This window comes from Pinus tabuliformis, chromosome J, assembly GCF_031772625.1.
Source record: "Pinus tabuliformis cultivar Carrire ecotype Pingquan chromosome J, CPIR1, whole genome shotgun sequence".
NCBI lineage: Eukaryota > Viridiplantae > Streptophyta > Pinopsida > Pinales > Pinaceae > Pinus > Pinus tabuliformis.
In genome coordinates, this window is record NC_142295.1 from 1,537,819,138 (window position 1) to 1,537,835,274 (window position 16,137).

At 41.2% G+C, this 16,137-nt stretch overlaps 1 pseudogene; it reads right to left on the reverse strand.

Annotated features, from left to right (window-relative positions):
• Positions 1 to 226: 226 nt before the first annotated feature.
• LOC149233372 (BI1-like protein pseudogene) overlaps positions 227 to 16,137 on the reverse strand; it is a 62,380-nt pseudogene continuing 46,469 nt past the window's right edge.

Here is a 16,137-nt window from a genome sequence, read left to right on the forward strand (position 1 = left end):
TCCCATTCACACTATTCAACATTGAGACTTAGCTGTTAAAAATGTCGTTGAATACCGCAATACAAGTCTTTTATGTCTGCTAATCCTGGAGTGCACTAGGCCTTCAACGTGCAGGAAGATCTTGACACATTCTCTCACTTGTCAGAGAAGATTATCTCGTACACCCGGGTATCAAATCTGGACAACGTTCAAATGACTTTCTTGCACGGCTTCTTCTTGTAGAGCTTTACGCGGTCTGGAATCGATATTTACTGTGCATATATTGTTTTGCGTCGGAACACAAACCATTCATCTGGATAAAACTAAATAGGATGAGGACAATGAGGCTGGAAAACAGAATTGGACCCAAGAAACTGAAATCTTTGCCCTTCTTTGCCGCCCAGAATGTGTAACCAGTTAGTGAGAACACCACAGCTGCTGTTAATATCAATGCCTCCAGAACTATCCTTCCTTTTGTGTATGCACAGGATATGCCAACAATGAGGCTCAGAACAACAGTAAACACTCCCAACAATGCAAGATTAACCAGATGCTTCTGATGATAGGCATAAAGAGGGCACATCAAGATTAAAGGCAAGATGGAGATGCCCAACAAGAGGCCCAGGGTTTGAACCAGGAAAATATTGATGGGTGAATACAAAACCACGGCTGCAGCAACAATTACGGTCAAAAACAATTGCATGCTCAAGATTGAATATGCTTTCCTCAAGAAATCCCATCGCATTGCGTTGTCTTCGAGGCTGAGACCGGGATAGAGGACTCCCCCTCTGCCATAGCCCGTTTCAAGGTCGTCCGTGATGACAAGGTTTGCACATATCTTGATAGAAACTAGATCTTTGACAGCTACAGGGAGCTCGTCCACGAGTGACAAACTTTAGTTCACAGTTTATGCAAGTATAAAAAAGGACCAAGAACATGACCGAATGGATTGAGACACAAGTTTACGGGGTTACAGGGCTTCACATCCAAACGAATTACCACCAAATGAATTGAAACACCGCAATGCTGCTGAGCACTTCTGGCGTATAGACAGAGAGACAAGCTAGCTCAAGGCAAGTTGACAGGAGCGTGTTCGAGGACCCAGCTAGAGAGAACTATGTGGAAACACATACATGCTTGAGAGATGAGTATTAGGGTACTCCATGCAGTAATGACAGACATGTGGAGGAAGGAAGGCATTGGGAGGTCATCAGAATGCCCACAGAAACGAGCGCAGAATCAATTATGGCAGACAGAGAGCAGATTCAGAGTCGCAGATACATAATTAGATGAAACAGCTAGTGAAAGTGAAATCAGAGATTGCAGAAATTTCGAACAATCCCTAAAGTTTGATTCTGGAGGTGCGTAGAGTTTTCCTTGACCAATTTTCTCCTGTTTACCATGTTAGGAGTTATGGCAGAGCATCGATGGTGGGAGGACGGTGATGGTTCAAAACAGATGCGCAGAGAATTAACCAACGTATCTCTGATATGTCAGTCCAGCGACAGAGGTAGAAACACTCAAGTATACAGCCCAGAGAATGAAACGCATGACAGAGAGGCAGCACTCAGATATGAGCAGCTCAGACACAGAATTATGGGCAGAGGTGCAGGACTGACGTGCACATAACAGGCCACAGAAAAATAAGCGGCTCTGATACCATGTTAAACTCACATGGACAGCAAGACAGATGTGAAAGATAAATCAGTGAGTTCATTTTTTATTAACAATAGATGTACATTTATAATACAATGTTGTGACTCTTGGGTTTCAGATCCCAAGGTCTCTTGGATTGCTTAGTCTTTTCGGCTTCCACACTAACCCTTTAGGATTAGGTGTCCAACAGCAGATTCGCGACAAAGGAGGTCATTTGGATCGAAGGAGCGAGGGCATCCACAAGCTTGCGTTGGACCTAAGGTAGGCCCTAAAAAACACTTGTTTGCCATTGTTTATCAAAGCATATTTAGAGAAAGATAGTGTCTGGTTGGTTTGCTTGTCATTAGGTCTTCTTTAGATTCTAGGAAGGTCTATCTTGTCCACAAGATCGACTTATTCCGTATGACACTCCCCGCTTGGACAATCTGGTGTCCTTAACCTCTGATGATCATGTTGAAAGTACACTGTCAACTAGTGAAAACAAAGTCAATTGACAAAAAGAAAGATCTAAATTTCCTTGCAGACTGTGTGAAGGCGATCATGCCCTCCATCATTGTCCCTTCCTAGATGAAGCTAAAAGAGACTTGGATAACTGTCCTGCATCACCACAGCGACTTCCTCCTAGATACAAGAAAGTCTTGTCGAGTCCATCGCTAGTTGAAAATATGACTGACACACCATTGTTGTCAGTTGAAGCACCTATAATTGAAGATAAACCCTCTGAGTCCATACCGGACCAAAATCAATAGGTCAAGATGGCAGTCTACCCAATCTTGTCTTCAGAGGACCCACCTTCAGATGATACTGTCACCAAAGAGAATGAGAACGACACCATTCAAATTCTCTTCGTAAACACAGACTCCAATGAACATGGGGGCAATCTACCCATTCCTTTACCGTAGGAAGAAAGTTCGTCAGAGACTTATCTGGTCGTTTATTCGGTCCCACCTCCAAGCAATCTAGTCATTTCCTGCGATTGGAATCTACTAGGGAGACCCCACCTACCATCTAATGTACAATTCTGAATCATAGTACAAGTTTACAGAATGATCATGGTTGGTAATATCATAGATGAAGGGGCTTCCGTGAGTATCCTTCCCTCCACTGCTTGGAAAGTGCTTGGTTTGCCATCACTTCTGCCTGAGAATTGAAATCTATTAGGCTTCAACAAAGGAACCAGTTGACTGTTAGGGATCCTTCCAAATTTTCCTATAACTTTGAGAAGGAAAACCATTTATCTGAATGAGATGGTAGTCCAAGCGCCATTAGATTACAATCTACTCCTTGGACGTGACTACATTTATAACATGGGATCTATTGTTTCCTCACTCTTTCTAGTGATGTCTTTTCCACATGAAGGCACGGTGGTCCATCTAGTTGACCCGCTTTCATTCCCTGGTTCAAATGCAACTATTAGTCAAATGTCATCCCTAACTGGTCTTTTTTCATAAGGAATGCCTCATCAATCTCCAGTCAGTCCACCTGGTGAGCACGAGTGACTCGGTGAATGTGACTAAACCCAGGAGGCATGTGCCCTGGTCTACTTCGACAGAAAAATCCCAGATATAAGGTAGGTTTCTGTGAAGGAATATGACTAGTCTGATACCCCTGTCCATTTAGGAAAATGGATTTGGACTAGAAAAAGATTCCCTTGTCAAAGGTTATGTGATTGGGACTGACAATAGTCACCTTTGTCTATTTCGATGGACATCGCCAAGGAAGTGTTTTGTCTGCGACGCGGGTGGAACAATCTTGATAATTCAAGAACTTCCATATGGTGACCTGGAAACTCTACTTTATACCTGGGGGCATGCAGACCTTTTGTACGCAAGTGAAAAGCGACCAGTGTAATTCTAACCCCATAGTTTTTACTAACTTCAACTGCTGAAGTTAGGTGATTGTTCTGATCAACCATTCACCTTTGCCAGAACCAATGGAAACATCAAAGTAAAGGAGATGTTTCCCACCGAGAAGCTATACTACCTAACCTTAGTAGTTCTTTAACCCCTAGGACAATAGTTGGTCATTCCTAGCTTGCATACAAAAGGCTCCGGAGCAAAGTTGCACATGGGGCAAGCTCCCTAAAAATGAACCTACTGATGAAACATCCTTATTATATGATTGGAACGAGAAGTTTTACGCAAAGTTCGCTCTCGTTAAAAAATAAACCTCACCATGAGCAGTTTTATGCGAAGTTCAAGCTCTTCAAAAAATAAACCTAGCAATGAGCAAATGTTCCCATAAGAGTTTAAGTTCATTAAAAAATGAACCCCACCTCTGGTAAATAACCATTTTGATTGCATGACTATCATCTTTTGAACCTTGGTCGTGTTCTTACCATCACCTCCACTCTTTTATGTTGATCATACGCCTCCATTTGATTGTTTACCCTTTTGAGGAATAGATGCAATGAGTGATTCTATTAGCCACCTTCTTTACACTATCGTTATTGAAAAAGTTCCAAACCTTACCTGGAACTAGTAGCTATCCAAAAACATCACTCGTTCCTAAAAAAACGAGTCTCATTTAAGCTTTTTTCATCTGACTTGTAAAATATGAAAAGATTGCTGAGAAATTGGCCTCTCCAGCTCATTAAAGCGACCAGAAGTGCCATCCCTCCTCTAGATTTTAATATTTTTGGACCTGAGGGATTATTACACAAAAACATCGAGCGCTTGTCTTGTTCGGCTCATTAAAACTATCGAAGGTCATCCATTTCGTATTATTTTATACTTTTTCGAACTTAAGGGATTATATTATAAAAAAGGACTACTGGAGTTTCCTTTATGTCTCTTTTTAGACTCTCTAAAATTGAAAAGGACCAAGTTATCTTTATCATTAAACTCGTTAAAACAATAGCGAGAAACTTGTCCATTACAGACAAGAACGAGTTTCACTATCACTAGGCTCGCTAAAACATAGCGATAGGTTTTCCTGAAGGGAAAATTATAGAACAAGCATATGTTATCCTCCTCAAGCTTGACAAAAATAAAAAGGTACTGGTCAACAATGACTAGGGAAAAAGGGAAGGAAACTTGAGTAGCTTCATTGGTAGCAAGTCGCTCTTGAACATGAAACTTTCACTCCGTCACCATGATTGAGTCAAGTTGGGTTATTCTGTTCACCGGTCATATCACCATTGTTCCACCGTACCATCCACCCTGGGGTTAATGCTACCAATCCATTTCAGTGTTGCCGGTATGTTCAAGAGAAGTCGCTCAGAGAATTCACCAACCTAGCTAATGTCTCATCCACTATAATACCTTCACTCTCCATTTTTCATGACCACCACCCTGAACCTTGTATCATCAGATCATTTTCACCTCCACAAAATCATTTGCTCCATTCCATGTCGTAGATGTGGGATTCATTAAGACCCTCCTACGATGGGTCACTTCTTTTTGACATCAGCTCATTATCTAAGAAGTTGACTTAGGGACAACCCTTTCAGTACTTTGAAGCTTGCATGCCTCAATGGCAAGTTTCTCACTTCCAGGGACAGGTTTACATAAATGGCCTTCAACCAAAAGATTTTACGTGGTGTTTGGCATTAGCTCATGTATTCACACCACATGAATTGTACTACAGTACCTTGAGGGCCATCATCATTATCGGTAATTCCTCTCGTGCCTGTTAACAGCTTACATCACTGGCTGGTAATCAGGCGACGTCTTTCCATGTTCGACGTCAGAACATCTTTTCACATGGATCAAATTGTACTTCGGGAGAAGATTGAATGAGTTTGAAGACCCCAGATCTAGTTTCATCCATCTGAGCTATGATATATTCAGGAAAATAAATACATCAAATGTACATCACAGCTACACAAATAATCATCCAAACTAAAGGATTATGGCTCTACCATAATCATCAGTCTGCCACAGAGATGATTGTCTGTCTTATGTACATGAATGTGAATTTATAAAGCTGAGCATGGGAATGCCTGCCTCGGCTAGATCATGAAAATATTATGAAGATAATGTATTGTATTGTATCTTATTATAGGACCCCCTCTAGTTTGAAAAACCTCGGATCCTCATTATAAAGCATTTCACCTGACATAAAAAGATTTACGACCTCATGCTTTAGGGGGCAACTGTTATAGACATATTTGGGCACTGCAACCCCAATCACATATGTCCATAAAACAAGGGCTTCTAAACCCCTAAAAGTGTTGTTTCATACCCTAAAGGAATAAGGTCAGCTGATTACATCATCTCCCAGAAGTTCTCCATGAAAAACTACTTAGAACTGGTCAAAACTGGACCATATAGACTACTCCATGCATAGGGTGTGATGCATCTCATATATTACACACGAGGGGTGTGATGAATACTAGAAATCCCTTCTGTAGGGTGCGATGAGTGAGAGCAGACAAATGGCAGAAGAAGTTTGCTAGGTGGAAACCCAAAAAATCTTCTAGAAACTGCTCATATGACACTTGCCTCTTTGAATTCACCCAGGGATGAGTAAGAGATCTGAAATCTCCAAGTGGAACCAAGAACTATTAGTGAAATGACACTAATCAAAATCCCAGAAGCTGACTCACTCTCCTGTAAACATCTATATATGGATCCCTCATCCTAGAGATCCAAAGGCTGGAATTTTGTAATTTGCAAGGAAGTGCTATTGGTTTCTCTTTGAAGACATTGTTGGGTGATCTTGCTTTGTATGAGGTGAAGAGGGATTTCATGCTGGGAGGATGATGCTGGATCAGACAACCTGGTTGTAATCCTCTCTTCTACTACTTCTATCAATAAAGCTATTTGAGTTTTCCTCCATATGCTTGTATATCTCTAAATCTTATTTGTGTATGCATTTATATGGTTAATGTACATCTGATCCTACACTATTTACGGTCATAGATCTCTATGCTTTGATGGTATTTTGCTGCCTTGACTCTATGGGTGTTCTTTGAAGCAGGACAAGCGAGAAAGGAATGACAAAAACTCTATCAAAGGAGAGAGGAAACAAGCAAGGAGACTAGCGAAGGACTGAGGTTGGTACTCTCTACTTCTCGCTCATCTATCTCTCATAAAGGAAAACAAAAGTAACTTTAATCTGTTTGTTTTTGAGATAGCTACCCATCTTAGTGGGACTAGCAGCTATAAATGGACACTAGTTTTCCTGATAACACTATCACACAAAAGGGGGACTCCTAAATCTCCCACATGGAAAGAAAAGGTAGAACTGCAGGACCCAAAAGTAGTCCTACAGGAGGCACAAACAGTTTTACAAGAGACCCTGTCAAAACTAGAGGAGACCTAGTAGCTTGAGAAAAGGGTAGAAGGACAACCACAAGGAAAGGAGGAAGAGACAGAGCTACAAGAACTTGATCCCCAGCCCAGTCTTGGTTCCTACTACAATCTTCTTGAGGGGGGAAGAATAATTCCACAAAAAATTGCAATTCCACTATTCTTTGAATTAGAGAAAGAGAGAATAAGAACACACAGGTGGATGCAAATAGCCAAATCCAAGGGAGTTGAGGATATTGGCCATATGGAGAGAAAACTCAGAGAAATGGGTAGAGAGTTAAGTGCTATCAGACAGAGAGAAGCAATCACAACAAGCCACCTTGAAACTAAAAATGAATTGCTAAGAAGACAACTGCATGAGAAAGAGACCCAACTGGCATGCATGGCGAGCTAGTCCATGGAGGCATTGCAATGTAGAACACTAGAAAATTCCTATGGCCTGTATCTCAAGGGCCAATGGTTGCAATTTCAGATAAAAACTTTGGCACAAAGAGGCACAATGCCTTTCCAAAATTACAAGAAGTTTATGGACCTGTATGACCAAAGCACATCAAAAGATAAGGCAAAGATGATAGAATTCTACCTGCATAACATGGCCCTCACAGACATGAATGTATAGGACCCCAATGCTAGGCTAGGGTACCTACAACTAATGGCCATGGCCTTATGGAGGAACCATGAAGAGTTAAGGGCAACATAAATAAGAAAGTTGATGATAATGGAGCAGAATGAGCCATTAATGATCAGAGCTGAGCCATTAGACCCCATGGCACTGATCAACACACACAACCTGCTTTCAAATAATCCTCAGATTTCCCCTAGATATATAAGTGATCAAGAACAAGCCATTGCACATTTTGAGGATATGGAAAGGTTACTTGGGGATGAATGTGTGCATGCCTATATGACGAGATGGAACACTTTACCACACAGTCTACAGATCAGGCAATATCATTCCCCAATGAGGATGAAGGAGGCATTAAGGAGAGTGACAATGTACAAGAACTCCATGTAGAGGCTGAAGGTCAATTATATTGGCCCCAAATTGAGTCCCCCACTACTGCTAGGCATGCTGTAAGGAAGAAGAGAAGAAGAATAGTAGGAGCAGTGGGAAGAGATAGACAGGAAGGTAGGCTTCTATGATAAGGAAGGGGAGACAACATTAGAAGCATGGGATGCTAGGGAGGCCACCAGGGCCATAAAAGATAAGGAGGTGGATTAAGTTGCTCAGAGGATAAGCAACACTTTCAGTAGGGGGGTGATGATGAGCCTCATAAATGGGTAATTATATGGGCTCATTTTACCTCCTAACCTAGTCAAATCAACCATTCTCTTAGCTTATTGCATGATTTTCTAATTATATTTATGCGTGTAGAGTGAGTTGAGTTAGTTATGATGCCATGTGGTCTAATATGTGTTCAATGCAGATTATTGACGAATTTTGAGGTCAAAGTCAAGGATCCAGTGGACAAATGGTAGCAATAACGCGAACTGGACAAGGGAGGGGACTTATAGGAGGGAATCCCCCTCATTTATTACTCGTCACTTCGAATTCCCCTACATTTAGCTCGGAGTACAAGTAGCCAAGTAGGTAGTTGAGCAAGTGGAGGATGACTGATGATTATCTCGAGTTTTGGGAGCCAAGCCTCCTTGATTTTAAGTAAGCTATTAGTAGCTTCATTTGTATAAGTAGGGAGGCCTAGCACCTCACTAGGGTTGGATTTTTCTTGGATTTTTGCTTATGTAAACTCTGCTCAACTTCGAGCTTATTATTTTGTGACAACTTCATGTAATCTTGTTATTGTTTTGGAAATAAAGATGGAATCCTTTTTGAGTTAGCACTGAGTTACCTCAGAGGGATGAAGATCTTGGGTTAGGGCCCAATCCAAGCAGTGAAGCTCCTCTTTACTTTTATTTGTATGTTTTATTTCAGTTGTAGATCAGGTTGTTTTTAGATGAATTTATTTTATGGTTAAGAATAGGTTGTTTTTGATGATTTAGTAGTTTGCTTCCATTTGTGCTTTCTATAATTGGTTAAGAACTGATAAAGAAAAGATTCAAAAGGATAGAAACATTTCCCTTTCCTCTCTTCCTCCCTTTGGGACCATGATCTAAGGTAAAGACCCTCTTGCTGCCCCAAAAATACAGATTTCCCTCATTCATAGGACTTCTAGTGTTTTTGCAGTTTTTAGTTGGTTAATAGTCTAGTTTGATTTGCTTCAGAACTTCTTCATCATGCTCACCTGTTGGTTTACAATAGTATTCTTTAATGCTTTCCTTTCTTGCAACAGTTATCAACATTTCCTTTCATAGATCAAAGTTTAGACTAGTTTGATGCAAAACTCTGTTTTCCTAGATGAACTGATTTCATTGCTTGCTTGATCTTATTGGTTTACTATCAGTTGTTTATGCAGCAGATCTCTTCTAGAAGTAGGCCATCCTATCATCCATCCCATCCTCCATTTGACCCATGCCCTATAGGTCACCCAAGTCTCCCCTCAATTCTGCCTTAGTTTCTTACATTTTCCATAGAATTTCTTCCTCTCTCATTGAACAAATCCAATCATATTTCTCTCTCCTAATGATTCTTGGTGGACCCTAGTGTTGGCTAGTTGAATTGTTTATTGATTAAACAATCAAGTACCACATTAAATTGTCAACTTGGGAAAGTCTTTTATTTCAAAGGCTACCGCGTACTGTATGTACTTAACTCTAAAAGCATTAAAAATATGTAGTATACATAATTCTCACGTTATGTTATAAAAGATAAAATAAAAGCAATTAATTAAGATTACAAATCTGAAAAGAAAAGTGATGGATGCTCTGTTAGCAGAGGATCAGGACCCTATCCTCCAGGTAAGGACATTCAGCACCTGCCCCTGTAACCAGATTGCTAATACACACTGCAACTCTAATTCACCTGTGAAATATCCTTTTACAGCTTCAAGCCATTAACAAAACAGAGTACCAGCAAAAAGGAAGTCATCATAGGTAATGCTATAGAATCCAAAATAGAGTACCAGCAAAAAGAAATTACCAAACAAACTTACACACTTGATAGAAAAGTAAATGGGTGAATCTTGTGAGGAAGGTGGGCCCGGTCCCTCTCACAAGATTCCCCAAAACACAAATGCTAGATTAGGTGCTCAGAACAATCTTCTATTCATCTGCCAAAAGATCTAGTTACAATAAAAGTTCAGACTTTGCTGTTGTCTTCCAAAATTCCCCTTACAAACTATTTTTCTCTCCCCCACTCTAATGTAGATGTCTCCTCTTTATAGAGGAGACATCTATTACAATAGACTGTCATAGTTCATTCAGTTAAACCTTTCTGTCAAAAATAAGAAATCCATCCTTGTTACAGGATGCTGTTACAACAGTGTGACAATGTATTCTTTCTTGGGTCTCTTACTGTTACACAGCTGGTAACCGAACTTCGATCATCTTCTTGGAATCCTCGCACTATCCTTTGCCGCTTCCCCATGGTTGCTGATTTAGTAAACCCATGCAGTTCCTGATATTTTAGCAACTGTAACTGTGTTTTACCCTTTTTTGGACAGTTGCTAATCATGCTACGTCAGCGTGGAATTCTGGCGATTTTCTGATATTTTTCGTTTGTTATTTCCGGTATTCCAGTTGTTGCAAAATAACATTTCCCTGCTTTAGATGGTTGCTGTTACTGGCTGTAGCAACTACATAGTTGCTGCTTCTGGTGTTGCAGCAACTGCGTAGTTGCTGTTTCTGGTGTTATAGCAACTATGAATTATAATTTCTACAGACTTTAGATAGTTCAACGGTTACTTAGCAACTTAGTTAGCTTTTCCAAAGATAAATATAAAGATAACATGAATATGTAATGAATAATTAAACACATAGTCATGCAGAGAGTTACTTCATACCTTGGGGTAATTAGGTCATTATGTAATCAAATCTTTCAACTTATGAACTGAAAAAGGATAACATTATATCAAAAATATAAGGTCAAAAATGGTCAATTCTGAGTCCTAACATCCCCCCCAACTGAAGAGATTGCATGTCCTCATGCAATGCTTACTCTGAATCTGAGTCAGAGTATTGAGATGAACAACGTAAGTTACTGAGACAATAGTTATAGGAAGTGGTATCAAACTTGTCTCTGAACCCACAGACAGTCTGTATTTGCCTCCATGCTGTCGCCTCTTCCTTTTTGGATAATCCAAACTGGCCCTTGTATTGTTGACGAGATAACCATAGAAGTGGAAATTTAAATATGTAGCCAATCCAGTTTTCAGCACATTGTTGCATGCATCTAACATAGTAAGGTACCCTTGAGATTGCTGCCTGTAAATTAGGTGGATTATAAGGGTGATATTCCTGCCTCTCCTTGGGGCAGTTTTCCCAAAATAGGTTGTTTGCCTTGACAGCCAAGGGTGCCTTGGTTCTCACATAGTGTTGGCAGTCTCTCAGGACCACTGCTTGTAGTTGCCTGACGTGATCCTTCATTTCAGGGTCACTTAACATTCTTCGGTGTTGTGCAATGAAAGTGGCTGCATTTTGAGGTTCAGCCCTGATCCACAGAAGGCAATTCTGTTCATTATGTTGTGCTGAGATAAAAGTGTTTTGCCATGTAAGTTGTTTGGCTAAAAAGGAAATGAAAGCTCTGAGCTCTATGTCACCAACAACAGGTAGTATATTCATGTTTCTCTCTTCGGACATGGCTTCATTGTGGAGGTAAAGCTCGCACAACAAATTCTGATCGTTTTTAGGTGCCTCTGCAAAGGTTTGCATAAATTGTTCTGATGTAACCACCTGATGAGGTCTACCTTCTCTAACTGCCTTTATCTGTAAGAATGTCAGTCGTTCCCTCAAGAATGTTGCATAATTGAAAGAGGGTTTCCTTGTGGCAAGTATTCTTTGGAATAACTCAAACATCTGGGACAATCTGGCTTTTAGTTCCTTAATTTCTTTGTACTGAGCTCTAGACTGCTCAAGTGCTTCCCAGTTCTTGTATGCATAATTGAACCAGATCCCCTTTTGCTGTTGGAATGCTTTGCCTTGTGACAGCTCATATTCTCTCCACCATTTTCCTTTTAATTCTTGAAAACTATCAGTTTCTGTGCATGCATCACTAACAGAGGGAGGTTCTGTTTGTGTAAAGGCATCAACAAGGATAATCTGCTCTGTGATAATTGGAGTAGGTCGGGATGATCCGATGTCTTCCTTTCCATTTCCAGCTACTGTTTCTTCTTCTTGTTCTATATTCTGTACTGATTCCTGTGTAACTGCTTCTTCTTCTCGTTCCATGGCAATTTGAGTAGGCCTGGGTGAGTCTATGCCTTTTTCTTCATTTCCTCCTGTTTCCTGTGTAACTGCTTCCTCCTCTTGTTCCATAGCAATTTGGGTAGGCTGGGGTGAATCTATGTCTTCTTCTTCATTTCCTCCTATAACTACTTTTTCTTCTCGTTCCATGGCAATTTGAGTAGGCCTGGGTGAGTCTATGCCTTTTTCTTCATTTCCTCCTGTTTCCTGTGTAGTTTTTGGAGAACTTGCTGGTTCTTGTATTTCAACAAGTTCTTCTGTTTGCTCCCATGCAGTTTCTGGAGAACTTGCTGGTTCTTGTGTTTCAACAAGTTCTTCTGTTTGCTCTTGTGCAGTTTCTGGAGAACTTGCTGGCTCTTGTGTTTCAGCAAGTTCTTCTGTTTGCTCCTGTGCAGTTTCTGGAGAACTTGCTGGTTCTTGTGTTTCAGCAAGTTCTTCTGTTTGCTCCTGTGCAGTTTCTGGAGAACCTACTGGTTCTTGTGTGACAACAGGTTCTTCTGTCTGCTCCTGCACCTTTTCTGGAGAGCCTACTGGTTCTTGTGTGACAGCAGGTTCTTCTGTCTGCTCCTGCACCTTTTCTGGAGAGCCTACTGGTTCTTGTGTGATAGCAAGTTCTTCTGTCTACTCCTGCACCTTTTCTGGAGAGCCTACTGGTTCTTGTGTGTCAGCAGGTTCTTCTGTCTGTTCCTGCACCTTTTCTGGAGAGCCTGCTGGTTCTTGTGTGACAACAGGTTCTTCTGTTTCAGCAGAGGGTTGTGATGTTTCCGTCTGTGTAACAACAGGTTCTTTTGTTTCAACCACAACAGCAGGGACTTCATTCATTGGTTCTGCCACTACTTTATATCCTGCTTGAGTATATATCTTGCCACAATTGGCACACATATATTCATTCTCCTTACTTTTCTCTGCTGCAGATGCTACTCGTGCTAAAATGTGCAGGCTAAATTCATTTTGATAGGCTTCCTTGATCCTTATTATTTCCTCCTGGTAATCCTGGATTTGGGACTTCAGAAATTCAATTTCTTCCTGCAGGGCAGATATGGTAGGCTGAGCTTGTGGAGCGGCAGGTTCCAGTGGAGGCAGAGGTTGTGCTTCAACATTGATTTGATCACTTATACCCTCGACAGGTGGTTCTTGTGTGTCACCTGGAGTAGTGGCTGTTCCTTGTGTTGCAGCTTCTTGGCCAATATTACCTTGGGTGTCGGCAGCTGGTTCTTGTGTGACAGCTGCCTTAAAAGATGATGTCGCGACACTGTGAACACTCTGCATCTCAACCTCCGAGGGTGAGGGAGAGGAGTTTCCAAGGCTGGTGGGAATGCGGGTTTTTAACGTGATGGGTGGTGAGCTGGAGAGGGTGTGGCTAGGAGATTCAGCTATTACAGACGACCGAGTCCTTTGCTTGGGTAGAGAAGCAGGGAATTCAGATATTTTTCTTTTCAGGCTGGCTTTCTTTAAAATAGGGGCAGTGGCGCAAATAGCAGCTGCTTTAGCCGAAGCCCTAGTTCTTCTTCTTTTTGGTGGGGTTTTATTTTTCTACTGCATTTTGCATTTGAGCAGGGTAATAGGGATGTTATCATCAGAGTCATCGGTAGAAATACCAAGTATGGGGATGGATGGATTGGTTCTATTGGGGAATGGGGTTGCTTCCGTGGGTATTTCTACTGCTGATTGTTCATTTTCAGCAACTTGTGGGGGTGTTTGCTGGAGGACTTCTTTGGGCATTTGTTCTGGAATGTCGTCTACTTGCTGAGGGATTTCTTCGGGTATTTGCTCAGGAATGTCCTCTGTTTGCTGAGGGATTTCTACATCTTGCTCAGGAATGTCCTCTGTTTGCTGAGGGATTTCTACATCTTGCTGAGGTATGTCTTCAGCTTGGTGAAGAATTTCCTCTTCCTGATGAGGAATTTCCTGTTCCGGCTGGGGAATTTCTGCCTCTTGATGGGGATTAATGGGGGGTGGAGAGTTATTTAAGGCGAGGCCTCTATTTATCAGCAATTGAGCTAAACAGTGGTGTTTCAAGGAAAGAAGCGGACGCGTTGACAGTGTAACGTGACATATTTTTAAGACATCCCAATAAATAATATGGCATATTTATCAACTGACCATTCCTCAAATGATTCAACAAGACGAAATCGTGCTGGTAAATTACCTGGTACTGGCCTTCGCACGTCAGGTATTGCTTCACAAATTCAGCAACTTTCAGCCACGATTGAGGCAATGACTGAAGTGCTACGCCTCTGCCCTTGGGTTCCACCTGCTCGCCTGGTTGAAGAAAATCCTGCTGCGCATTAAGGATCAAGTGCTTCCTACTGAACCACCGTATGCCATTAACTGGTAGCCCGGTAACTTGGGCTATGAATTCCTTCGTGACTGGGATTTGAACTCCCTGAATGACAGAAAATCCTTCTGTTAAATTGCATGCAAACTCGAGGACTTGCTGCGCGTCGAAGTCTGGAAGTCTCCTGAAATAATCTAGCCATCCCGCTTGTAGAAAGATTTGATAAACCTCGGGATAGAGCTCAAGAAGTGCTATTGTGCTAGGTTCATATGTGATGAGATTTCCTCCCATAGCTGCTGTTTCAGTGAAATTCTCAGTTCAGAGCCGAGCTTCCGAGTTCAGTTCAGAGTAAACGTTGCAAATGGTAACATGCCGTGATGAGGTGACTTTTACATATTACCGGGAGAGTTAAAGGCGGCGACAGTTGGCGTAATATGCAATTATGAGAGCGCTTTGGTAATCCCCCCCTATGCGTAAGTGATATGATTGGAAGTACAATTATTCGGTAGTCCTATCATCATCTCCGCATTAACTATTATTTAATTTCCATACATAATCATGCGTACCTTTATGTTTTACCTTTTTGGTTGTTGCGTCGAAAAGTTTTGTCTTATCTTTTGCTAGATCATAATGATTAAAGCGGGTCTAAGAGCATGAGAATACCGGCGATTTTTAATAATAATGACGGGAAGTGATAGTGGAGTATTGTAATCATCACACGAAATGGTTTATTTTATAAAAAAAAATCGTTTCTTGGGGGCTGAAGTGGAGAGACTGGTACTTTTATAAATGAGAGAATTGCTGAAAAAGGTATTACGGGATCGGGAAGTGGTGTTGCAGCAACGGGATTGGTGTTGCAGCCACTGGAAGTGATGTTACATCAACGGGAAAAGATGTTGTAGTAACGGGAAAAGGTGTTGCAGCAACAGGAATTGGTGTTGCAGCAACAGGAATTGGTGTTGCAGCAACGAGAAATGGTGTTGCAGCAACAGGAGTTGGTGTTGCAGCCACGGGAAATTGGTGTTGCAGCAACAGGGCTTCCAAGTCCGCAAAGTGATTCCTTTGAAGCTTTTGTTCTCAGCTATTTTCCACAGCTCAAATCTGCAAAATACTGAAATGTAATATAGCAACCCTTGGCAGGGATTATTAGTTAAAAAAAAGAATATCTAATCTAAAAAAAATGCATAAATAAACAGAAATTTAAGTGCTTTGAGGGACAGCAAGTTCCCCTGGAAAAGAATATTGTTTAATTGCCATGCAAGTGGCTTTAAAATCTTCTTTAGAAACAGGCCTCTGATATAAACGGAGTCGATAGCCATTCACTAGTAGTGGTGTTCTACTTCCATCAATTGTTAAAAGTCTAACTGTCCCATTTGGAAAAACAACATCACTTCATAAGGCCCTAACCACCTTGTTCTTAACTTACCTTGGAAATTCTCGAAACGGGAATCATAAAGTAGAGCCCAGTTACCTTACTGGAACTGCTTTTGCTTGATGGTTCTGTCATGCCACCTGCTTCTTTGTTGCTGTATCATGGTTGTTTGATGGATGGCATCCAGTCTTTTATCGTCCAATTCTTGAAGTTGCTGCAACCTAGCTGTCTGTGCATCAGTCAAATCAAGGTTAACAGCTAAAGCAGTTCTTAAAGTTTTGATCTCAAACTCTACAGGG